This window comes from Eptatretus burgeri, chromosome 10 (genome assembly GCF_056783735.1).
Source record: "Eptatretus burgeri isolate ZD-2024b chromosome 10, Ebu_testis_v1, whole genome shotgun sequence".
In the NCBI taxonomy this organism is placed as follows: domain Eukaryota; kingdom Metazoa; phylum Chordata; class Myxini; order Myxiniformes; family Myxinidae; genus Eptatretus; species Eptatretus burgeri.
This window is the reverse complement of record NC_140970.1, coordinates 44065840-44081535: the sequence shown is the minus strand read 5'-3', so window position 1 is coordinate 44081535 and position 15696 is coordinate 44065840. Positions and strand designations below refer to the sequence as shown.

Sequence of the window (15696 nt, the reverse complement as noted above, 5' to 3'; positions counted from 1 at the left end):
TGGAGCTCCAGAGGATTCCAGAAGAAACCTTCTTCTGAGGATGGATAAGTGTGTGAGACTGGAGGGAAACTATTTTGAAGGGGACAAGCTGTGATTTCAATATACTTTTTGGGATAAAATTTCTGTGAAGTCAGTCCCGTTACTTTTTCGACGGACCTCGTCTATACATACATACATATATATATATATATATATATATATATATATATATATATATATATATATATATAGACCTATAGATATGTATATATCTCTTCTTCTTCTTCTTTCGGCTGCTCCCGTTTGGGGTCGCCACAGCGGATCATCCTTATGATCCGCCTAGTGATTTGGCACATGTTTTAAGCCGGATGCCCTTCCTGACCGAACCCTGGACGCCTCTTACTACACAGGGATATGGTACACCTATTTTAACCGGGGTATACACCGGCCCAGTACACTGGTACTCATTTCGCCGACCTCGGAAGGATGACAGGCTGAGTCAACCCCCTGGTGTATTAATTCAGTGGCCCAACGGGGCTTGAACTCAGGACCTTTTGAATACCAAGCCGTTGCCCTAACCACTGTGCCAACACCAGGCTCCTAGATATGTGTATATTATATATATATATATATATATATATATATATATATATATATATATATATATATATATATATATATATATATATATATATATATTTTGTTGGGGTTGGGGTGAGAAGACCACGAAAGGGGGGGGGGGAGAGTCAGCTCAGGTATGGGAGCATGTGCCAGAATAGCGCGTTGCTGCGTCCACTTTCCACCGGTACTCCAGGGGCCTCCGTCTGGCCATCCCCCAGGCAGATGCCAGGCCCATCCCCATCTCCTTCAGATGATGGTCAACCTGCTGCAACCATGAGGCACGTGGTCGGCCCATTGCCTTCCTTCACTCACGAGACTCCCTCGCTGAGAGAATCTGGTGAGCAGGATCAGCGTCAGGAAAACGAGCTACATGTCCATACAGCCGCAACTGACGCTGACGGACTATGCAGGTAACAAATCTCATCCGAGTCTCTCTCAGCAACTGCTCGTTGGACACAAAATTCGACCAGCAATAGCCAAGGATTCTCCGAAGAGACCTGGTACCAAAGGAATTAAGTCTCTGTCTCAGATCCTTGGTCAGAATCCAAGTCTCACATCCATAGAGCAAGACTGGAAGCACCAAGGACATGAAGACTCGGACTTTTGTCCTCCCGCACAGGTACCGGCAGTGCCACACCCCATAATCCAGTGAATCCATGACTCCCCAGGCCCGACCCAGACGTCTATTGACCTCTGACTCACAGCCAGCAGAGACATGAATATCACTGCCAAGTTAAGTGAATCTCTCCACGACCTCAACATCCTCACCACAAACAGACACAGACAGGACAGCAGCATCCAAGATGTCATCGAAAGCCTGGATCTTAGTTTTGATACAAGAAACCTGTAATCCCGGCGGCTCCGACTCCTCATTCAGCACCTCGAGGGCCCCCAAAAGGATGTCTCAAGTCTCCGCAAAGATGACTGCATCATCTGCGAAATCAAGGTCCGAGATCTTGACATTCCCAAACGATGCACCGCAGCTTGATCTCTCTGACATCCTCCCTAAAATCCAGTCCATACAAGTGCTGAAAAGTGTGGGGGCCAGTACACACCTCTGACTAACTCCAGTAGCAACTGGAAATAAGTCAGAGATGGTACCACCACATCTCACAGCACTCTCAGTACCAGAGTAGAGTTCAGACAAGCTCAAGGGGGGAGGGGGGGAGCTATCTCGGGTTCCCATCAGACTCTACCGAATCACAGGTCATCTATCATGGATAACTCCTTGAAGTGGCGGGTCGTGGTATATATACATGTATACATATATATATATATATATATATATATATATATATATATATATATATATCTTCTTCTTTCGGCAGCTTCCGTTAGGGGTCACCACAGTGGATCATCCGTATGATCCGCATAGTGATTTGGCTTAGTTTTTACCCTGGATGCCCTTCCTGACGCAACCCTGGTCGCCTCTTACGACACACAGGAATATGGTACACCTATACTGAAGGCGCTGTCACACCTTGACGATTTAGCCAGCAATGGCAACATATAAAAATGTATGTAAAACGTTGGCGTACGCTGAAATTTTACCGTTTTTTTTAAAGTTTTGGTCGTATTCATAACGTGTTGTTCGTATGCATAACATATTAGTAACGGGCACAGAACGTTTCGTTGTCTTATAGATAACGTATACCAACGAATGCTTAGCCTGTTGTCGGCGTTCACAACCTATGCCCAACGATAGTTTAACTTGGGCATAGCGCGCTGCACGTATCGCCGACGAACTCGTGGCGTAGCCTGTTAAAAACCTGCCGCACACCGATTTAAATCATAACCGCCTGAAAATTGGAAGTTTTACCCACGCAGTCACACCTTGACGATTTAGCCAGCGTGTGCTGACCGATGAAAAATGTGTCTAAAACTCTGGGACACGTCGAATACGTTACGGGTAAGTTGTGTATACGTTAAGAGCACGCTGAAAAAACGATGAAGTACGCTGTCATATTTCGTGGTTCGTCTCGTACGTCGTGAAATTTCAAACATGCTGAAAATTTTACCACGTACTCGCCGTATGGCTCACACGTTCCGCTACGCCGGGAATAAGTTGTAGGCACGATATGCGATCGCTGACACATGTCGACACAAGTTCCTTGTAAGTTACTCATAAGTCGAAACACGCCGAGGTAATGTTTAGCATACCCGAAACTTATTTTCTCCGTCAAGGCACATTTTCTTTTTTCTCCTTGGCTCCGTGAAGGCAGGTGATGAAATATCTGAAGTTGTTGTTGTCGTTGTTTTTTCTTTTTGTTTTTTATTTTTTTAAGTCTCACGAATTTTAAAATATATTCGGACATTTGCTTTTAAGTTTCGACGTCGACGTGACAATATCCTCAAACAGAAAATATTCACAGAGGAGGAACTAAGAATAAGACATGAGCAAACTGAAGAGGAAATTGGACGTGATGTAACGGCACGTGACGAAATTTCAGAAGTTATTGTTTTTTTTTTTAAACGCTGCCAATACGCCATTATACGGTAGCTGTAAATTAGAAACACGTCTTCCGAACGACCACAGACCTTAACAAACGTCAATCAAATACGTCTACATACGTCAATATGCGTTGGAGGTACGTTACACATAGGTTCAAAGCACGTTACTCATAGGTTAGAAATAAGTTTTGGGTACACGAAGCATTACCTCAATGTGTTTCGACTTATGAGTCACTTACAAGTAACGTGCCTCGACGTGTGTGCAACGATCATGTAACGTGCCTACAACACGTTACTCATAGGTTATAAATAAGTTTCGGGTACGCTAATCATTACCTCGACGTGTTTCGACTTAAGAGTAACTTACAAGTAATGTGTGTCGACGTGTGTCAACGATCGCATAACGTGCCTACAACTTATGGCCAGCGTAGCGGAACGTGTGAGTCATACGTTGGCATACGTCGTAAAATTTCAAGCATGCTAAAATTTGAGGACAAACGCAATGTACAACGATGAAAGCCAGCATACTACGACGTATGGCATTGTTTTTCAGCGTGCTCTTAACGTATACAAAACTTACCCATAACGTATTCGACGTGTGCCAGCATTTTAGTCCAATTTTGCATACGTCAGGCATACGTTGGCTAAATCGTCAAGGTGTGACAGGGCCTTTAACCGGGGCATACACCGGGCCCAGTACACTGGTACTCATTTTGCCGACCTCGGAAGGATGACAGGCTGAGTTAACCCCCTGGTATGTATTAATTCAAGCGGCCAATGGGACTTGAACTCAGGACCTTTTGGATCCCAAGCAGCTACCCCAACACCAGTGCTTATATATATATATATATATATATATATATATATATATATATATATATATATATATATATATATATATATATATATCTATCTATCCAGACAAGATGTATATATATATATATATATATATATATATATATATATATATATATATATATATATATATATATATATATCCAGACAAGATGTACATATATATATATATATATATATATATATATATATATATACATAAACATACACATATGTATACATATATGTTGTTCTTCTTTCGGCTGCTCCCTTTAGGGGTCGCCACAGCGGATCATCCGTTATGATCCGCATACTGATTTGGCACAGGTTTTACGCCGGATGCCCTTCCTGACGCAAACCTCTTCACCTCTTATGACACATGGATAAGGATTGGGTTTCGCCATGATTCCAGGCTGCCCTACACCCTCTCATAGCGTGGCCCAGCGCAGAGCACCCATCCTCAAGTAATCCTCCAACCCAAGCCTCCGAGTCGCCGGATTACAGGCACACGCCACTACGCCCGGTATGTATACATACATACATATATATATATATATATATATATATATATATATATATATATATATATATGTATATATATATATATATATCCACATACATACATATATGTATATATATATATATATATATATATATATATATATATATATATATATATATATATATATATATATATATCCACATACATAAATATATGTATATATATATATATATATATATATATATATATATATATATATATATATATATATATATATATATATGGCATACATGAAATTATTTTTCCACATTGTCTCTGTCAACTGCAATATATTTATATATTTTAATGAGTGAATCAGTCTGACTCTCATTTTCCAGTGTCACTGCAGTTGCAGGCTGACAACTTTGAGACTTGTCATTGATATCAGTCTTTCATCTCTTGAAATGCTTTGCCCAACGTCTACCGGTGCTCACATCAGTGGTGGAATCGCTGGGCACATTCTTTAAATGCCAATGGATATCCACTGGAGGAACCTCTTCCACAGTAAGAAATTCAATGTGTTCTCTGCTTCGCCCACACATCTTGCAGGACAGCCATTTTGAATGTGTGGTGTGAAATTGGCACTGGTCGATCACAGTGCCACTCAACTTGAAATGGGTGTGAGATACAAATCTTTCTTTGGATCTCACATACCTTTCTTATAACACTTTGGTTACGAACTGAAAAGTAAGAGGCATTACTTTCGTACTGACCCTTGTGTTACTCAAAGCAGATGCATCCATCCATGACTCTGTGTGATTCAAACGAAGAAGATGAAGCAGTACGACCGAGTTTTCGTGGTTCCTGCTGTCGTAGAATTATAAAAATGGGACTATTGGAAAGCTAATAATCGATTTACCTGGAACAAAAATGTGTTCATTTAATAAGGATGTCTGCTATAAAATCCCAGTTTCTACCACTGAAGGAGAAGAAGAAGCAGAATGGGAGCTGAACATAGGTAGTTTCAAAGGTAACATGTAATATTCCACAACAGCAAGAACCCTTTCGAAGGGCACGGAAAGTGCACACAGAATTATATATATAATAAAACTTCTCAAAGCAATAGGAAACGAGAACGGCACTCGGGAAAGCACATACCTCTCCCTACCAGACTGAACAGTTTACATTTTGTATCCCGCTGGTTCGGGATCAAGACCTGGAACAACATCTAATCAGCTTGTTATTGTCACCTATCCAACTCATCCACCAAGTTTTGTCCTATCCTGTCCAAAACTTTTTGAAATATCATGATATATATATATATATATATATATATATATATATATATATATATATATATATATATATATATATATATATATATATATATATATATATATATATATATATATATAGTTTTTGGCCCAATCAATTGTGAAAAACACTTTAATCATTCTAAAAACATTCTCGTATCTGGATCCAGATCCGGATCTTCACCAAAATGTAATCAATTTGTCCTCATCAAACATCCAACCTGTCCACAACATTTTGAGATATCCTGCACAGAGACAGACAGGAGTGAAAACACAACTTCCATCCACCTTTGATGATGGAGGAAAATGTATAAAAGTACATGGAAGGAGCACATAAACAATTAGAAAGAGCAATCAGAGATTGCAGACCCTCGCCAGAACTTGTTTTGTGTGGTGTATATTGTGTGGCATTTGTGGACTGGTGTGTTACATGATTAATAAGAGACATAATTACAACTGCCACTTTATAACTGCATCTGGCAGTGATGACCGGGTAACAAGACGTCCCACTTTGATGCAACTCTGCTTTGATTGGAAACCTGACCCTGACCCATGGCGTTTTTTTATATTATCATTCAATTGAATTAAGAATGGGATTAAAATAAATTCAATTCAAACCAAATGGAAGCCCAAACAGGTACAGTCCTGCATTGGAGTCATCAGAAGGAACCCAAACAAGCAAAACACAAGACGTGGAACATTTCAGCTGCGACTCCTCTACCCTCAAACCCATCCAGATACAGCCAAGTGAGCCTTATTCAAAAAAAATAAAAATTCTGGCTTTCAGACCATGTGTCTGATCAAGATGAAATTTAAAACATGTATTCCCCATCATTCCTCGATCATAATTGTGAAGTTTCATGTCGATGGATTAAGCGGTTCCAGATAAGATATTATTAAATATTATTCTTCAATTCAATATGGCTGCCAAACCATGTGACCTATCAATTATTCCTGAACAAACTTGTACACCCAAGGCTTGGGGAACATCTGTGTGAAGTTTCCCCTTGATCTGTATAGCCTTTCTGGAGAAGATTTTTTTATAGGTTTCAGGGAAAATTTAATATGGCTGCTAAACCATGTGACCTGTGACATCATATGTGTGAACCTTTTGTTCCTCGTGGATAGGCGGTTATATGTGTAAAGTTTCGCCTCGATCTGTTCAGCCACTTCAGAGTAGATTTTTGAAGGTTTAAAAAAAAACAAAAAGCAATATGGCTGCCGAATCACATGACCAGTGACGTCATCGAAAAAATTTCTGTCTGATTTTATCCCGAGATGACCCTCAAAATTTTTCATCAGGTGAAGCATTCTACATATGCAATTATGACGTCATAACGAAGGCGCCTATGACGTCGTAAAAAAAAAAATCACATTTCTCATGAGGAGTACTTGCCATGTGCCAAGTTTCAATTTCTTCCTTTGTGCGGTTTCAAATACAGTGATCCAAAGTTTTTCTGTTTTTCCAATATGGCTGTCACACCACGTTACCTCTGATGTCGTAATTATGATTAAAACATTCCATATGAGTAGTTGCACCGATGCTGAAAATTTAATCTCAATCCGACAAGCGGTTGGTTGCAGGGAAAAACACGAAAGTTCTATCTCGACAAAAACAAACAAACAAACAAACGAACCCAAACACAATACCCTCTTCCTTTGGCGAGGGTAACAATGACAGCAGCAGCAACAACAACAACAGTTACCTGTTATTTTTAAAAAAAATCATTTTTGCGTGCGTTTTACTTCACTTTGCATCCTAAATGAGACTCTTAGAAAGACATGCAATAAGCTTGTGAAGTAGAACATGCTGTGTTCTGATTAAAGCCGTCAGCGACACGACTGGTTTATAAAGGGGTTTCAGGACCCATGATGTAGTGCTCGGGCGCCATATTAGTTGGAAAACAAAAGAAGTAAAGGTAAAGTGAGAAAAGGTAAACAAGGCCAAATAATGAGCGTAACCTTCCATTTGCAGTGTCAGAATAACGAGATAAATGTGCTGAATTGTAGAACACTGATGCTGTAATTGCTGGGGAAGTGAATACAACCAACATGACGGTGTGCATGGCATTATTGGACAACTCCAAAAACCATCTATATGAAAACAGCAAAGCAGAAGGTCATATATGGATAACTTTATTGCCATTTCCCTCAGTTAACTTGTGGAATCAAATACACTTTGAGCAAGTAAAAAAAGACATAAAATGTTATAGCCCCCTTTGCTTCAGTAATTTTGCTATATGGAGTTGAAGGGCCGCCAGGATTTATGTACAACTAAAATGGCCGCCAAGCCTGGTGTTAGTTCAGTGGTTGGGGTGGCGGCTTGCAATCCGAGGGTCCTGAGTTCAAGCCTCATTGCCCGCTGAATTACTTCACCAGGGGGTTGACTCAGCCTGCCATCCTTCCGAGGTCGGCAAAATGAGTACCGGCTTGCTGGGATGATCGAGTCATTCGAGTATCCTGCGTCGGAGTGGCGACCCGTCCCCGTCCAGCATTGTGCCCAATAACCAAGGAAACTGCTTCGGCAGCACCGATGCTCTGTGCAGAGTATGGTTCCAATGGATGGATGGAAAATGGCCGCCAGTCTTTGATCATATCGCAAAATTTAGTGAGGTGCATATGTATGCCATCATGTAATGTGCTTGTGCCAAGTTTGAACAAAATCTGACAATACATGTCCGTGATATAGTTGCGGACGCATGCATGCACGTACGGACACAAAAACACGACACCAAATTCATACTGTAAGTCCCCGTTTCGGACGAAGTCCAACCTTAGAATTATCTGAGCTACATAACCACAATGGGGGAAAATATAGTATAACGGGCGTCCCCCGTCTGCCAGCATTAATTGGTGGATGTCAAAGATCCCACGGTGTCCTTCGCAAAGAATAGGTGAGCTTTCTCCGGGGGCCAAGCTTACTTATCCCAGCCAACCCCACAAGAACGTGAGAATAATTGTGGCCATTAAAGAAGTAGAAAAGGAGGATCTGTATGATAATTGGAAGCTGTGAGAGCAGTTAGACATCAGAAAGGGTACTTGTGGGAAAACGTGATCACCCTAAGGATCGACCAACAGAGGGATTTGAAACCTGACCTGGATGCTGATCCAAAGATATCTGCTGTTCTGCGATTTATTTATGATTACAACCACCTTGTTAATGGCAATTTAGCAGACTCAAGTGTCAGGGTTAGGTGGGTAATCCGAACCCGTTTCATTTGGGTTGAAGTTAATATTCTGTCATAACTGCACCAGCAATTTTTAGCTTTGAACTCTGAAAATTGTTTACTTTTTCATATGTAAAATAGAGTTCATTATTTTCATGTGATTAAATGATTTTGAAGTTTTGTTATGGATTTGCATGTCATGTGACATGGTCTGTTACATGTGATTTCTTTGTGTGGAGGCAGCCATTTTGTTTGCAGCAGTATCACAGGTTTTTTTGCTCGTACGAAAGTGATGCATCAATCACTTTCAAAGGATTCTTTATTATGCTCAGTGCTTGGATCGATGACCAGTAGCATCTCCCCAGGTGGCACATGGGGGTTGAATGGGTGAATTTGTTGCGAAATCACCCAGTCCTTGTTTTGAGTCGTCCCATGAACATCGATAATATAATGGGCATAAGCCTGGAACTTGTTTTTTTTAACTTAACACACTTTTCTCTGAACATATTCTGTTAATACTTCCGAAATCTTCACATTATGTGTTCCATGTATTTACGCAGGTGATAGCGGATTCAAAAAATCGAATACAGATAGAATTTTCAAAGAAAGAATCGATGACGTCACAATCAGCAGCGTTCGGCGGCAAACCGACGGCCGGGTCCCAGACGACGTGCTTTACTTAACTAAGTCCATGAGTTCAGGACGTTTGTTAAACTCAAAATTTATGACTTTTATCCTGCTATGTTGTTAATCTGTTGATGGAGGTAATATAGAAACGATGAATATGTCAAATCGTTCGTGTTACTCATCCGGCACAATGTGTCAAGGCCAACAATCTAAAGTGACCGGTCTCAAACGCCACCATGGGCACCCATACATGCCACCAATATGAACTGAGCTGTTGAATGCGGCGCAAAACATCCAAAGAAACTACCGTAACCGAGTATTGTGATCCGTCCTGTACCCCATACCCATCGTAGACGGGTATCTGCTAGTATATTGTAATCAAGCTACCAGAACTCAAGATCACCTCTTGGCATTCCTCTTTATGGGTGCCTCCTCCCATTTTTACACAAGTTTTCGTCTGATCCAAAGCTATGTAGTGGAAAAGATTTGACCGAGGAAGCTGAAACTTTCAGGGATTGATGAGGGCACACTGAAGTTGTGTAGGTGTGAGTTTCGTTTAATTTCATGAAGTTGTGAAAAAAAAATTTTTCACTCATCTTGGCATTTTCTTAATGTTGGGGGGGGGGGGGTGCAATTAGAATTATCTGAGCTATATAATAACCACAATGTATCATATATACACAAAATAAATACACGTTTAGACTTCATATGTGTAACCCAGGTTATTTTTATTTTTATTTTCAGGAGCAATTGAGGCAGTGGTCTGTTGCCAAAACACTGGCCAAATAAAGAGACCGCCAAAAGAAAATGTTGTACGTTTAGAACAAGATCGTCTGTCAGGTGGGTCATGTCTGCTATGGTATTAATAATCATAAAGATAATAACAAAAGGTCTTCCAAGTCACCTTGAAAGCTCAATGACATGACCCCCCCCCCACCTCCTTTGTAAATGGTCTAAAATTTAAATTTATTTATTTATTAGGAAATATAGTGTAGGTCATTACAAGACTGGTTTGTGTTTTCATGGAATATTATGTTGGGCAGATATTTAATGTTTAATGAAAGTAATCATCTGCTTAATCGTCCAAAGTGCCTCCTTTGTTTTCACAAAACAGAGAGGAATGTGGATTTATGGAAAGGGAACAACGAACAGGTATTGTGAGAAGACTTTGGAGAAGCAATGAACCTCCTATGAGGGAAGCTCCTGGATACCGCACCTCTTAAAGTGGAACATTAATGATCTAAACCGAAACACAAGGGCCATATCTGCTTTAAAATCCATTTCCTCATGTTTATCTCTATTTGGATCCGCATGAGACTAGGAAGTGAAAATGATAGAAATACCGATCAGACGTGTTTATTGCCATACAAACACAATTGCTTGAATTTCACAACCTGTTGTTGTGCAAGTGATTGTTTTTGTAAGTTGGGGTTAGATTCCGGGCCTCGCTAGACTCAGCTCTGAGGAGCGGCTGAAGGAGATAGGGCTTTATTCATTAAAAAGAAGGCGGTTACGAGGAGATATGATAGAGATGTTTGAGATAATGAAAGGTCGAGATAAAATAAGTGCAGATGAATTTTTTAACAAAGTAGACAGTGATAGGACCAGGGGCCATAGCTTGAGAGTAAAGAAGAGGAAAGTTAAGACTGTAGTAAAGGCAGGGGATCTTTTACTCAGAGAGTAGTTAATGCATGGAATGGCCTCCCTGGAAAGGTAGTGGCAGCATAAAAAGTAGATAAGTTTAAATTAGAATTAGATAGGTACCTGGAAGTTATGGAGATAGAGGGGTCTGGGGATGTTGATCAGACTTTTAGGTAGTTTGAGTATTGATGGGTGATTGTGTACGGAGTGCTGTTGGTGGGGGTCTTGTCAACAGGGGTTGTGTGGTTGATGTGTGTTTTTAACCAAGCCCATGCCCCCTCCCCGAGGGGATGAAAAGGAGCAAAATAAAATAAAATAAAAAATTATAAAAACAACTACCAAAAAAACAAACGAACAATTTTCTTTTTCATTAATTAAAAACTTTTCCCCCCCCCCCCCATTTTCTTCCTTGGATCCTGTGTGGATGGGTTGGTGTGCTGTTCGCGCAGGCATGATGGGCGGAATGGCCTCCACCTGTGTTGGATTTCCTTGTTATTTTAAGGGAATTGTGAACGTCATGCTCCAAAATCAAAGAATCTAAGAAACCAGCATCAAACTCGAGAGATTCCACGAAATGATGTTTGGTTGTTTTTTTTATAAACTGTGAGGCATATTTACCTTTTACACCCATTAAAGTCACAGGGTCACCTTTTCGTATTGGATTTGTATAAGAACTACCCACAGAGACGAAAGATTGCAGTGACAACACACACACACACACACACACACACACACACACACACACACACACACACACACACACACACACACACACACACACACACACACACACACACACACACACACACACACACACACACACACACACACACACACACACACACACACACACACACACACACACACACACACACACACACACGTTGTTCTTCCATTTTTTGGTTTTTCCATTATACGACCCATCACTTCAGCATAGGTAAATGTAAATAATTGAATGATAGTATTTAATTTGTGTTTTATCTGTTCATGAAATGAATTATTGTTTTATTGCAGTTTAAGATGACGGATACCACCATACTATAAATGTTCATATTATCGTTGTTTATTTTAAAATTTGTATATTAAAAGGTCCCTTGAACCACCTCTTAAATACAAATATAAAGAAATCTACTTTTCTTCTTTTTTAAAGACGTAAATAGTCGGTGAGAAGTTAAAAATTTTTACACCATTCTTCATTTCCATGTTCATTGTTACCTTTGCCACCGAAGGTGAAGGAGGTTATGTTTTCACCCCTTTCTGTCTGTCTGATTTGTCTGTGTACAGGATATCTTAAAAAAGTTCTGTACAGATCCGGATGAAATTTTGTGGATAGGTTCGGTGTGTGACAAGGACGAATTGATTATATTTTAGTGAACATCCGGATTCAGATCCGACTACTAGAATTTTTAAGTGATTCTTCACAAATTGAGAGATCGGGCCAAAAAGGATATGTAGCACGATATCTCAAAAAGTTGTGGACGGATTCGGACGAAACTTGGTGGACAGGTTGGGTGTGTGGCAAAGGACGAATTGATTACATTTTGGTGAAGATCTGGATCTGGATCTGGATATAAGAATTATTTAGTTTTTAAAGTGATTCTTCACTATTGAGAGATGAGGCTCAAAAACGATATATAGCATATTTCAAAAATGTATTGGGCCCGATATGTTCTCGTGGATCAGGCATTGCATGGCGGAGGTATGCGTTCTACCGAGTGCCCTTCTAGTTCTGTGTTCGGTGCATGTGATTTCCTTCAAGCCTCTTCATCTTGCTCCAGTATCTAAAATGTCTTGATGCAAAGATTATTTTGGAAATATGTTCTTGTTCATAGTTTGCTTGTTTTTGTCCCTCGGGTGTTAGTATCTAATGCATCATTTCCCGGTATTGTAAACATTGCACAGCGAATTGGTTAGGGCCCTCAATCTGGTTTCTTTGCACGAGTTTTTTTTTTTTAACACTGATATAATAAGGCTCATGGAGGAGCTTGGACATAAATCATATATAGCACAATGACAATAGTAAACATCGTGTACTTTTACATAAACTACAGGGGCATTAGTAAGCATTGGACAAACATATGTGATATATGGGATTTGAACCTGGGTTCCCAGCATCATGAGCAATTGGTTCATGAAAACATGATGAGACAAATCCAATCCTTCAAGATGAAAGTGTTTCCTCTTTTGTGCATTTCCACACTTACGTAAACTAACATGCTTGCATTTTCGCTCACCTGAACTTTAGTCCGGTGAGGTTATGCAATCGACCAGTGTCCAAGGTGTGAGTGAGTGAGTGAGTCCGTACGTCCATCCGTAAACACTTTAGTCATTGTTGCTTCTACCAAACACGAGATTTTGACAAAACTTGGCCACAAGTTTCATATCTGATGCCTACCAAAGGTGTATCGACTATGGGGGTCTACGGGAGTGGGGGGGGGGGTTTGACCCCCCCCACACACCAAAAAAATAGGTATTTGCTCTCTTCTCTGAAACTAAACACACAATTTAAATGAAGCTTGACCACAACCTTCATCACCCGTCATATACTAAAGTTTGCTAATGGCATTAAAAAATCAGGGTCGAAGGGGTTTTGAGTCACTATTGCTCCTGATCCAGGTGAGCTTGAGGATGCGTGGTCCTATTTTTAGCTCACCTGGAATGTAGTTCCGGGGATCCATCATCCGTCATCCATCCACAAATACTTGCACCTTCTTCTCTGAAACTACACACAATTTCAATGAAACTTGACCACAACCTTCATCACCCATGATGTACTAAAGTTTGTTCAGGAAATTAAAAAAGAAAAATTGGGGTTGAAAAGGATTTATTGGGGAGGTTGCCCCCCAAAATAGGTATTTGCTATAGCATTGGTTCATTGGTACATTTTGCTGATTCCGTCCCACGTTGACTTCCTTCTCAGTTTCAGTATTCAGCCTTAGGGGTATTGCACCTACTTTTATTCTTTTAGTTTACACAAAATCTTGGCTCATGGAAGAGTGAGTTTACGGAATGCAAAACACTTCCTACTGACAGTAGGACAGTGTGGAAACATACGGACACAAACAAGAAGGGAAATAGAAGAGGAGAGTGATAAAGAAAGATGTTAACTTACTTTCGAGGTATGCACACTCTCCTTTGATCTCTCTTGCCTGGGTTTGAATCTCGACCCAACCATAAACTATCACCAAGGTGTTTCGCATGTGGAAAAGGAGGAATAAATGTGTGCGTCTTCCATTGGAAGGATGTTACATCAGATGGACCCCCTCTGTCAGCTGCAGTGTGTTTCAAGAAGAGTCGGCGACTTATCACCAATATCCTGAACGAGTTACATATTCTTGCCCTGACTGACTGGTGGGAAGGCAATGGCAAACCACCAAACGACCTTGCCATGGGATCAAGATAACTCTAAAAGGTGTTTCCACAAACAAGAGAAAAGAGTAACTTCCTTTTCATGTAATTGAAAAAGCTACTTTGATTGATTTGTGAATTACCATTTCCATTTGTAAATGCATAATGTTTCACAAGTTATAATTATGGTTTCAATTTCTCTTCAACGGTTTACGATTGTCCATGTATGTACAGTCGATGTTTCTCCTTAGTTTTCCCTCCTTAGTTAAAAACTCCTTAGTTTTTCCCAATTGTTTAATGAGATTAAATTATATCCATGTCCTTAAAATCCATTTAAATCCCAGCAATTTTTACACATAATAATCTAAAACAACATTGCACCCTTTGGTCTTGTACCCTTTCCGTGCTCTGTTGACCACTGGCTATTAACATCGCAAAAAACAAAACTAGTTGTAGTTGGGAAGATTATATTGAAACTCTATAACAGCACTCGGTAGAGTGCATATCTCTGCAAGGCTGAAGTTTAAGTTTTTTAAATCCCAATGATCGGCCAGATACAGACCTGATTCCAATAATCTTAAAGTCCTTGGTTTCCACAGCATCAAGCTGAGCAAGGTGTGAAGCAGGGAAGCCAGCCCAGAGGGGGAGCAGTGGTCCATGAAGCTGCAGATAAATGCCCTGTAGGTGGAAAGGAGTTCAGGTGTGCCAAGGAAGGACGTTGTACGATGGAGGATGCCCAGTCGGCGGCTGGCTTTGGAGGCCAACTTTGAAATGTGGTTTGCCCAAGAAACATAATGGATGATGGTGAGACCCAGGAGTTTGAACAACTGAACTTCCTCAAGATGATTGTTAAGAAAGTAGACAGGAGGGTTTCGCAGATGATTCTTTCAGGGAGAGAGATAGAGATTTCTCAGGATTGAAAGAAATATTCCAAGTGTTTGACCAGCTTGATTTGGCTATTGAAGTTTTTTTTTACTGTGGCAACCTTGCCATATTCTGACCAAATACTCACTGGAACAGCCAATGAGGGGTAGTGAACATACAAAGAGAAAACTCTGCGATGATGAGAGGCAGAGAACAAAACAGCTCTCCACTTCTCCATTACCTCTCCTTCATTCTCCTTCTTGCCATGAGTGATAAAATTACATTATTTCACATTTATTCACTGTGACCTGTGTAATCCATCAAGGATAGACAGGTTGAGCCACTGTGTGTGGAATTAACCACCAGGGTC

General features: G+C 40.3%; 1 long non-coding RNA gene across 4 annotated transcripts in view; it reads left to right on the top strand.

Annotated features, from left to right (window-relative positions):
- Positions 1-14879, top strand: part of LOC147018438 (uncharacterized) — a 59559-nt gene extending 44680 nt beyond the window's left edge. For 2 of the 4 annotated variants that reach the window (XR_015062387.1, XR_015062386.1), the window contains 2 exons: positions 10218-10313; positions 14393-14879. This is a non-coding gene — a long non-coding RNA (uncharacterized LOC147018438). Of the gene's footprint in view, positions 1-10217; positions 10314-11563; positions 12402-14386 lie in introns of those variants that run through there. The other 2 variants (XR_015062389.1, XR_015062388.1) reach the window with 2 other exon arrangements.
- The last annotated feature ends 817 nt before the right edge of the window (positions 14880-15696 follow it).